The 11,374-nt window shown below is 46.2% G+C and overlaps 1 protein-coding gene across 1 annotated transcript in view; it reads right to left on the minus strand.

Moving 5' to 3' along the window:
- LOC134341849 (NACHT, LRR and PYD domains-containing protein 3-like) overlaps positions 1 to 9,813 on the minus strand; it is a 60,478-nt gene extending 50,665 nt beyond the window's left edge. Inside the window, exons 1-3 of the mRNA XM_063039785.1 lie at positions 9,699 to 9,813; positions 7,535 to 7,715; positions 3,064 to 3,231 (exon numbers count right to left, since the gene is read on the minus strand). The gene's annotated coding sequence lies outside the window, so the exon portion shown is untranslated. The remainder of the gene's footprint in view (positions 1 to 3,063; positions 3,232 to 7,534; positions 7,716 to 9,698) is intronic.
- Between the last annotated feature and the right edge of the window lie 1,561 nt (positions 9,814 to 11,374).

Genomic DNA, 11,374 nt, shown 5'->3' on the forward strand with positions numbered 1-11,374 from the left:
TACAGGCTGGGCAGATGTTGAACAAGATGGTAGATATTTATTATTGATGTGGTAGGATACAGGTTGGACAGAGATTGAACAAGAAGGTTGATATTTATCACTGAGGTGATGGGATACAGGCTGGACAGAGATTGAACAAGACGGTTGATATATATCATTGAGTTTGTAGGATACAGACTGGAGAGAGGTTGAACAAGATGGTTGATATATATATCATTGAGTTTGTAGGATACAGGCTGGACAGAGATTGAGCAAGACGGTCGATATATATCATTGAGGTTGTAGGATACAGGCTGGACAGAGATTGAACAAGATGGTTGATATATGTCACTGAGGTGATGGGATGCATGCTGGACAGAGGTTGAACCAGTTGGGCAGGGGATGAGCAGATGGAGCCGGATGGGAGAAGGGTATCAAGGCCGATCTCTGATGGTCCTCCAGCAATACGCAGATCCTGAAATAATAATAATACTTCACATCTCGGTGGATACATCGAACAGACTACAAATGTGTTACTGAAGGAACTGAGTAGAAGGACTCTCTCGGACTAAAGGAAAATGTATTGGTTGATAGTGGTATCCATGTTTATGTCCTTGAGAGGGCTCACCCCAGCATCCGGGGGCCCCCGTGTTAACACCTTTCTGTCTCTCTGTCACACCGATGCCAAACAGGTAGAACTGGGGGCTGGTGGGTTTGTGCCGAAATTCCACAGCATGGTAAAACTATGATTCCAATGTCAGTAATCCCGCTCAACCAGAGTGAGGAACTCTCAGCCTGGGCTTTCTTAAACAACACCCGGGGAAGAGGGGTGAGGAGCTATGTTCTAGTCAGAGATGACTGTGGCTGTCAGTGTTTTGAAGGATGGTATCTCAGGCCCCCACCAAACGGAACTTCCTATACTGGGAAACATGCATCTTGGCCATACTTGCAGGTGCCCAGCAGCGGAAAGGAATAACTGAGACTGAGCGATTTTGGATGATCACTTTTCTCTCCTATGGAGTAGCCAGGAATTCACGAGAGATAATCAATCTGGCTGCAGCACTTGAGGAGCTGGCCACAATACTGCAGGGGCCCTGACAGAAACACAGGCCCAAGTAACAGAAATATCCACTGAAATGATTGCAATCCGGCAAACCGTCCTACAGAATCCTATGCTAAGCCATGCTGACCCATATTTCCTCTTGAGGGTAGCTAGCTAGGGTTTCAGAATGCTTATCTCCTTGTGCACTCATGTGTAGAGATAGGACAGCTTCAGTCTGTTCTGTGTGTGTAAGCCATTATGACTATTTTGTAATTTGTTTTTCGGGGCTGTCATGTAGTAAATAACTTTGGCTCCAGCCTGTCTTGTGTGGGGGGTATCTGTACGGATCTATCTGTGGTGTAACGGGAATTGTTAGTCAGTTAGTGGATTGGGTGGGAACAGTCATAGATTGTTCCTGTTTGAGCGACTAACTGAGTAGCCCTGGGTGCTTGGAATAAAGAGTTTGTACTTCTACAGTCTCTGATTGATTTTATCCGGATTCAACCTCCACAGAAAGGGAGTGGTTTTAAAGGGCTGGGCTGCTGGAAGCACATTACCAGACCTAGAGTGATTGCAACTGGCTCTGCCAGAGGCACAGCTGGTTCTTCTGGGCACATTCAGTCTCAGTCCAACTATTTCCCAGATGCAGATCTGCATCTGCAGATTTCCTCGTGTTTGCTTATTTTCTACCTTCCTTTTTACAGGTATGTAACGTCGAAAGTCGTGGTCCCCAGCCACGAGGAAATTAAATTGAGTGTATTAGCCACTTATAAATGACTTATATTTGGTGGAGAATTGGTTAGCAGACAGGAAGCAAAGAGTGGGAATAAACGGGACCTTTTCAGAATGGCAGGCGGTGACTAGTGGGGTACCGCAAGGCTCAGTGCTGGGACCCCAGTTGTTTACAATATATATTAATGACTTGGATGAGGGAATTAAATGCAGCATCTCCAAGTTTGCGGATGACACGAAGCTGGGTGGCAGTGTTAGCAGTGAGGAGGATGCTTAGAGGATGCAGGGTGACTTGGATAGGTTGGGTGAGTGGGCAAACTCATGGCAGATGCAATTTAATGTGGATAAATGTGAAGTTATCCACTTTGGTGGCAAAAATAGGAAAACAGATTATTATCTGAATGGTGGCCGATTAGGAAAAGGGGAGGTGAAACGAGACCTGGGTGTCATTATACACCAGTCATTGAAAGTGGGCATGCAGGTACAGCAGGCGGTGAAAAAGGCGAACGGTATGCTGGCATTTATAGCGAGAGGATTTGAGTACAGGAGCAGGGAGGTACTACTGCAGTTGTACAAGGCCTTGGTGAGACCACACCTGGAGTATTGTGTGCAGTTTTGGTCCCCTAATCTGAGGAAAGACATCTTTGCCATAGAGGGAGTACAAAGAAGGTTCACCAGATTGATTCCTGGGATGGCAGGTCTTTCATATGAAGAAAGACTGGATGAACTGGGCTTGTACTCGTTGGAATTTAGAAGATTGAGGGGGGATCTGATTGAAACGTATAAGATCCTAAAGGGATTGGACAGGCTAGATGCGGGAAGATTGTTCCCGATGTTGGGGAGGTCTAGAACGAGGGGTCACAGTTTGAGGATAGAGGGGAAGCCTTTTAGGACTGAGGTTAGGAAAAACTTCTTCACACAGAGAGTGGTGAATCTGTGGAATTCTCTGCCACAGCAAACTGTTGAGGCCAGTTCATTAGCTATGTTTAAAAGGAAGTTAGATATGGCCCTTGTGGCTACGGGGGTCAGGGGGTATGGAGGGAAGGCTGGGTTCTGAGTTGGATGATCAGCCATGATCATAATAAATGGCGGTGCAGGCTCGAAGGGCCGAATGGCCTACTCCTGCACCTATTTTCTATGTTTCTATGTTTCTATTTGACTTATCACCTATATAGCGGTCGTGATTAACACAACCCCCCACCCCGTCGGCCGGTCCGCAAGAATATTGTCAATTTTAAACCGGACCGCGGTGCAAAAATGGTTGGGGACCCCTGGTCTAAGGGACCAGTTTTTGAGTAAATGAGATTCACCAAACTTTCTCCTGACTGAATCACTGGAATCTCCGAGTCAGATGGGTTCTCTCCAGTTGATGCTCTCAATCCTCGGGCTGGTTCACTTGTTGCTGTTCCCTCGTCTTCAGTCGTGGTTTGCTTCCAGTTGGGGTTTTCCTTCCAATAAATCTCTCACCGCAGGTCTAACTTTAACGTGAAAGATAATGAAGCCCATTAACTATGAAAAGGAGAACCAAACATTTCTGCTTAATTTTACTAAGAACAAAACTCACTGAAATTTAAACGTTGACAGCAGATATACAGAAATGATCCCAGTGATGGGAGGAGAAGATGGCAACGTGATGCAGTGCGTGGCCGTTCCAAATGAATATCGTATGTGATAACTGGGGCGGCCGTGCACAATCCGGATCTGATGGAGACAGCCGTGAGAAGCACGGAGGAACACCTGGAGTAACATCTGAAATGCCCGCTTCACTGCTGCTCCTACTGTGCGACCGAGAATCTCCAGAGGGAAGGCCCCAAATCCTTGGCTTTTCCTATTGCTGGGGCCGAGGTCGAAACGCCCGGCAGAGATGGCACTCGGTGCTCATTGTCGGAGAGCTGGTCGGAGGCTCGGAGTTTTCGGACGGACTCGGAGTCGGACTGTGGTCGGGTGCTTCCGGGATGCTGCATCGGCAAGTTTGCGGCGCTGGAGGTTCACCGTCTGAGTGAGATGATGGGACTTGCGAGAGACTTTGAGACTTTTACCGTGCCATGGTCTGTTCTTATCAAATTATAGTATTGCTTTGCACTGTATAATATTTTCAAGTCTACAGAGGTATCATTCAGTCGTGGTAAAACATAAGACACAGGAACAAAATTAGATGATTCGATCCATCTGGTCTGCCCCACCATTCAACCATGGCTGATTTTTATTCCAACACCATATTCCTGCCTTCCTCCTGTAACACTGAAGCTACTTAGTCATCATGGATATATTAATCTCTGTTATAAATATACCCAAACGGCAGCCTCAGCGAACCTCTGCGGCCACAAATTCCACAGATCAGACATCTTTTGGCCAAAATATTTTTCTCATCTTAGTTTTAAAATGAAGCATCTTTATTCTGAGACTGTGCTGTCAGATCACAGACCCTCCGTCTAATGGAAACATCCTCTCCATGTCCACTGTATCCAGTCTTTTCAGCATTCGGGAAGTTTACTTAACCATACATCCCTCCACCACCCCCACCGTCCCTCTGAACTCCATCGAGCACAGGTCCAGAACCATCAAATGCTCCTCATACATAAAGCCGATCATTCCTGAGATTATTCTTGTAAACCTCATTAGCAACAACTGTACTGTACACATTTCCAGGAATAACAGACAAATTGGTACCAGGATAATTTACAGGGAAAAGTTATGCTTTCTTTACTCTGCTACTATCACAGAACAAGCCATTTCCATTCCCAGGTTAAAACAGGTCCGTTTCAGGAAATATAAACCATTCCAGGGTGAATGTAATAAAAAGAAACTGGAATTACCAGAAACACTCAGCAGGTTAGGAACAGTTGTGGGGAGAGGAACAAACTTTACAATTCAGGTTAATAACGTTTTGTCAGAATGACTTCAAACATTTTCAGTTTTTAGTGCAGATCGCCAGCAACTTGAGTTTCTGTTTGATTTCCACTGCCTGACAGACAGGTGACAGTGAGGGGGTGGGGGGGATTTCCAAACACAGTTTGAACACTGAACCCTGGGTCTATTTATACTGGTGCCAACACAGAGCAGCCTCTCTCTGCGAGGATGGAATGGGGACCCATCCTCTCCTCAGATTAATAGTCATTGCCTCCACAGGAACTGTGGTAAATTGGATTAGACATTGAGGTGGTAAATTGGATTAGACATTGGCTCAATGGAAGAAGCCAAAGAGTGGTGGTAGAGAATTGCTTCTCCGAGTAGAGGCCTGTGACTAGTGGTGTGCCCCAGGGATCAGTGCTGGGTCCATTGTTATTTGTCATCTATATCAATGATCTGGATGATAATCTGGTAAATTGGATCAGCAAATTTGCTGATGATACAAAGATTGGAGGTGTAGTAGACAGTGAGGAATGTTTTCAGAGCCTGCAGAGGGACTTGGACCAGCTGGAAAAATGGGCTGAAAAATGGCAGATGGAGTTTAATACTGACAAGTGCGAGGTATTGCACGTTGGAAGGACAAACCAACGTAGAACATACGGGGTTAATGGTAAGGCACTGAGGAGTGCAGTGCAACAGAGGGATCTGGGAATACAGATACAAAATTCCCTAAAAGTGTCGTCACAGGTAGATAGGGTCGTAAAGAGAGCTTTTGGTACATTGGCCTTTATTAATCAAAGTATTGAGTATAAGAGCTGGAATGTTATGATGAGGTTGCATAAGGCATTGGTAAAGCCAAATCTGGAGTATTGTGTTCAGTTTCAGTCACCAAATTACAGGAAGGATATTAATAAGGTTGAAAGAGTGCAGAGAAGGTTTACAAGGATGTTGCCGGGACTTGAGAAACTCGGTTGCAGAGAAAGGTTGAATAGGTTAGGACTTTATTCCCTGGAGCGTAGAAGAATGAGGGGAGATTTGATAGAGGTACATAAAATTATGATGGGTATAGATAGAGTGAATGCAAGCAGGCCTCTTCACTGAGGCAGGGGGAGAAAAAAACCAGAGGACATGGGTTAAGGGTGAGGGGGGAAAAGTTTAAAGGGAACATTAGGGGGGGCTTCTTCACACAAAGAGAGTATGGAAGTGGGAGTATGGAATGAGCTGCTAGACAAGGTGGTAAATGCAGGTTCTTTTTTTAACATTTAAGAATAAATTGGACAGATACATGGATGGGAGGTGTATGGAGGGATATGGTTCGCGTGCAGGTCAGTGGGACTAGGCAGAAAATGGTTCGGCACAGCCAAGAAGGGCCAAAAGGCCTGTTTCTGTTTTGTAGTTTCTATGGTTCTATGGTTTAACTCTGGAGACAAACATCTGATCCCAGAACAGAAATACTCACTCAACACCTCATAAATCTGGGCAGCTTAATCCCCGGGTCCATTTCACATGGAATGAAAACTGTGATATCCCAGGACCCAACCTCAAAGAGTCACAGAGCTGAATCTGCCGCTCACCAACCCTGAGAGTCTCACACAACATCCCCATGTCTCAGACTGGGTACTGCAATCTGGGATTTCCCCACAACCAATGTCCAGCTGCTCGAAATTTCTGCTTCATTGCAGAAGGACGACCATCCAGCCCCATCTGTAGAAGCACTAACCAAAGTCAAAACCGAAACAGTGACAGTTCCATATGCCTGGAATGTGGATCACAGGACTCCCCCAGTACTCTTTGCTGACAGTAAAATGCTGCAGTGTGTCAGCCAGTCACAGTTCAAAAACCAGCACCTCCACACCAATGCACAACACAACTGGTACCTGAAGACCCTCGGGCATTCCAGTTAACAAAAACTGATTCTGGAAATAACTCAGCGAGGCCAAAGGTGCAAAAGAACACTTCACAATGAAGACAAAGGTTAGAGGAAAGATTGCTGATATGTAACATTGAGGTAGTGGGACACAGGGTGGACCGAGGTTGACCCAGATGGTTGATACACATCACTGAATAGGGGGTGGGGGGTGAGGAGACTGGACAGAGGTGGAACAAGATGGGTAGGGATGAGCAGATGGAACCAGGTGGGAGAAGGTATCAATGACAATCACTGATGGTCCTCCAGCTATACACAGATACTGAATAAACAGTACATACTACTGTATGAAAGATACTAAAATGACAAAGTTAGAACAAACAATAAGAACTTTGACATATGCCCTTTGACCCTCACCGAAGTTTTATCAACACACCATAGAAAGTTTCCCATCTGGATACTTCACGCTTTTGTATGGTAACTACTCTGCCCGTGACTGCAAGGAAATGCAGAGACCTTTGGATACAGATCAGCACATCACAGAAACCATTCTCCCCCCTAGACTTCCCAGTCCCTTGGTAAAGCAGGCAGTGAAATCAAAGATCCCAACAACCTGGGACGTTCTCCCTTCTCACCCAACCCAATCAGGTAGAAGACACAGCAGCCATAAAGCTCAAATGTGAGAAGCCTCAGGAAGCGAGGCGAGTTGGGGGAAGTTAACGGGACTCAGTGGGCAACATCAGATTTCCCCAACACAACGTGGAGGAGACATCACCACCCATCTGGGGACTGTGAGCACTCACCGCGTGACCTTGTGTCACAAAGCAGAGGGCGGGGCAGATTGGCAGTAAACAGCCTACATGACCTGTCGGTGAGTCTCCCATTTCAATTCTGCGGAAATAGACAGCCTGGGCTCCCGGTTTGGATCGTTGAATGCAGATTACGTTAAGTCTACACATTTTTTCGAGCCCAGATAACTGGGTACTAAATGAGTAACTGGCCCTCAGTTCGGGGCTGACGGCCAACATTAGATCTCCCCGCTCGGGATCGGTCTCAATACTCACCGCTGGGAAAACTGATATCTTCGGCCTGCGGACAGTGATCCCGACCCCCGGCTCCCCGACCCAGGAGGCGAGGACCCTTTCCCGATGCCACAGAAGATCCGCTTCAGCACTGCGCGGAAAGGAAAACACCGCCCACCTGGAGACTGTGAGCATGCGCGAAGTGATTGTTACTCTGGCACCTCTGTAAAAAAAAATAAAGTCAAAATTAACAAGTGGGGAATTTAACAGCGACCGCATATTAAATAGAGGGAACTTTACGGAAGCACGGTTTGGGGAGAGGGGGTGTTGGCTGTTGGGGAAAATACCTCTAATAACATTGGGATATTTGATCGTGTTTTGTGAAATCCAGGTGCTGTGACTGTTTATTTAGGTATTTGTGAAATTCCTCCTCGCTCGACCCGTTGTCCCAGGAAGCTGGGAAATACCTGTACACAAGTGTGAGCATTTTTCCGCTCTTTCCAATGGGTGCCATTGGATTCCAGGAAGGAGCTATATTGAGCAAGGAATGAACTTTGAAACCTAAGTTTAAAAGTTGAAAATAATGAAAGAAAAATTCACTGCTCGCTTATCTTCGGCCTGATTTTGATGAAATATCCAAGGTAATCATCCAAAATCCTCTTCTACACCCGGATAAATTTATTTTTTTTTCACAAACCAAATGTAAAAAAAAAATTTCTGGGCTATAAGCTAGTTTTACATCATTTTGACTATCATTAATAGCGGATCAACCCCTTGGCCGAGCTCCACCAACTGTAGTTGATTGGAAAGAGGCTGTTTTTCTCTTCGTGTTGATAGGAAAAAGAATAACTTAGTGAGGCAATGAATGAGACGAAACGCATTTCTAAACCTCCCAAATGGTTGCTCTCCTCCCGTTAACATTTTTCACTTCCAAACTATGATATTTTCTATTCATATAGATTTGATAATACTTTATATAAAGATTCAAGCTTCTTTAACTCTTTATATATTTAAAGACTAAACAGAAGCTGGATTGTTCTAACCATGTAATACCCGATGTGTGAGGATACTCTCAGTATCGACACTCACAGATACACTTCCTGTCCAAACATTTCTGCGAGAGAAATAGTACGAGGCAGAGATGCCAACCTGCCGCTTTCGATACTAATATTCAGCAATATTCGTGGCTTTAGCAACAGTTCATTAGACGTTCTTTTTTCATACTTCATTACTTGGTTCCAATGTAGGTATCTAAAAGTGTAAAAAGCTTATTTGCTTTATTTCTGTTATTTTTATACCTGCTTAGGAATACTGCTAAGCGCTGTGGGCCCTGCTGTCTGCTCTGACTCAGTCATATTAGTAAGGCTACATCTGTGGTGGTCCGTGTATTACTCGCTAATACAAAGTAAATTTTTGTCACTGACAACCCTGTGGCTTCTAAGCAAACAACGTTACTTTACTTGCCTGATAATTATATTTTATGATAATTAGTGAGTACAACTGTGCAATACTTTGTCATATTATTAAATTAAGTATTACATGTTATATTGTACCAGTTATGCACTGAAATGTCCTGATAGGCTATAAGTTTGTTAATGTCTTAACTATCACTATATTTCTGTGGAGCTCTGGAATTCATATATTTCTTTCATCTTGGTTAAGTGCTTGACATTATAAGAAGCCCTATTCATATGCATATATATGTGTGTGTGTGTGTGAGTGAGAGACAGACATGAGTGTGTGTGTGTGTGTGAGTGTGAGTGAGACAGACATTATATATGTCACACCCAATTTGTGTACCTACTCAGTGGACAAGGAAGTTACCCAGTACATGAAATGAGCAGGTACACATTGGGTGTGACATACCAGGGGTGATTGATAGGTTCGTGGCCTAAGGTGGAAGGAGTCAATTTTAGAAAACCTGTCAATTTTCAATTATCTGAAACAGAAATACACAAAAGTTATTAACTTCAAACTTTCTGCATGATCACTCACAGAGTGGAACTACACGTACATGTAACGAGAGCTGTAAACTTCAGGCCTTCTAACTTAGGCCATGAACTTATCAACCACCCCTCGTTCAGCTCCAACACGTAAAAAACTGGCACTGCACCCCTGCTCCAGCCGTCAGACAGATCTCGGGCCTGGGACTTTCCGAATTTAAGCGGCCCCGATTCACACAAACTCGGGTATGTTTCTCACTCACCGCCGCCCCGAATCGGAGAACCACCGACAGCAGCTGCATTCGGCACCGCGCATGCGTTTAGCAGGAGGTTCGCTGCAGGGCCACCGGTGGCAGGAGGTTCGCTGCAGGGCCACCGGTGGCCGGAGGACCATGCAGCGCCACCAGTGGCCGGAGGTCCATGCAGCGCCACCAGTTGCCGGAGGTCCACGCAGCGCCACCAGTGCCCGGAGGACCACGCAGCGCCACCAGTGACCGGAGGTCCATGCAGCGCCGCAAGTAGCCGGTGGCCCATGCAGCGCCGCCAGTGCCCGGAGGCCGGAACGACAACGGAGAGGAAAATCAGAAACACGACAAAGTCTGCAGACGCTGGAAATCCAAAGCAACACAAACAAAATGCTGGCGGAACTCAGCAGCCCGGGCAGCAACTATCGAAAAGAGTCAACAGTCGACGTTTCCAGTTGAACCCTCCTTCAGGACTGAGATGAAATGGGGGAAATATTTGAATAAAATCGGGTCGGGCGAGGAAATGTCTCGCTGGAAGGTGATAGGTGAAGTCAGGTAGGTAGGAAAGCTGAAGAGCTGGAGAAAATAGAATCTAATAGGAGAGGAGAGTGGAGAATAGGAGAAAGGGATGGAGCAGTGGACCCAGAGAGAAGTGATCAGCAGGTGAGAGGATGTGAAAAGTCAGAGAGGAAGAGAGGGAGTGGGAGGGAGGGGTGAGGGGGAGATTTGGTCACTGGGAAGATAAATCGATATTCATACCATCAGGTGAGGGGGCGGGGGTACTCAGACGGAATATAAGGTGCTGATCCTGGAGCCTGAGGGCGGCCTCCTCTTGAAAATGTTTGAACACCGGGAAGTCCCGCTCGGTGCGGATAGTTCAAAGGTTAATTTATTATCAAAGCAGGTATTTATGAACAACTGAGTTTTAATTCTCCTCCACAGGGTCATGAAAACAAAGAAAGAACATGAAAGTCGTTCAGAGAGAAAAATCAAACTCCCACCCCACCCCCCACATCAAAAAGAACGGCATCCCGATCATCAGCCCCCAAAACCCACCCCTCCCGCACAAAAGGGAACAATAACATCGACCCCCCCAAAAAAAACAACCCGACCCCGCACAACTGCGGAGGATCTGGTGTCACCAGTGTCGAGGCGGCCGCATCGGGAGCAGCGGACACAACGGGCGACCCCGGAAGATTCACAGGTGAAGTGTCGCCTCACCTGGGAGGATGTTTGGACAACGGAGAGAGTTCGGCCGTCCGGCCCTTTCACTGTGACCCCCCGAACTCCACATCAAATCAGTCCACACGAATCTGGGTGAACTTTAATGACCAATAAATATAATTCCTCTCAGTGATCAGCTGTCTGAGTGATTCCCTGACTCTGAGAGGAAGGGGTGTCTATGGTCCACATTGTCGGGGTGTTGAGTTTACCAGGAGACAGAGACTGCAGGGACGGGAGGTTTTCTGTTGACTAATACACTGTGTGTGGACCCCGCTGGCAATTCTGGTGTTGTGACCCGAATGGAGACAAACACCACGCTGCCCACTCCACCAACAACACGGCACAGCCGGACACATAACAGGGGACTTTACATCTCACAACACTGGATTCAGAGATGAAACCCGGGATTAATGTTGTTGTCCCACTGAAATCATCAGAAACGTCCATTCAGGTGTTTTTAAATACCAGCG

This window comes from Mobula hypostoma, unplaced genomic scaffold (genome assembly GCF_963921235.1).
Source record: "Mobula hypostoma unplaced genomic scaffold, sMobHyp1.1 scaffold_53, whole genome shotgun sequence".
Taxonomy (NCBI): domain Eukaryota; kingdom Metazoa; phylum Chordata; class Chondrichthyes; order Myliobatiformes; family Myliobatidae; genus Mobula; species Mobula hypostoma.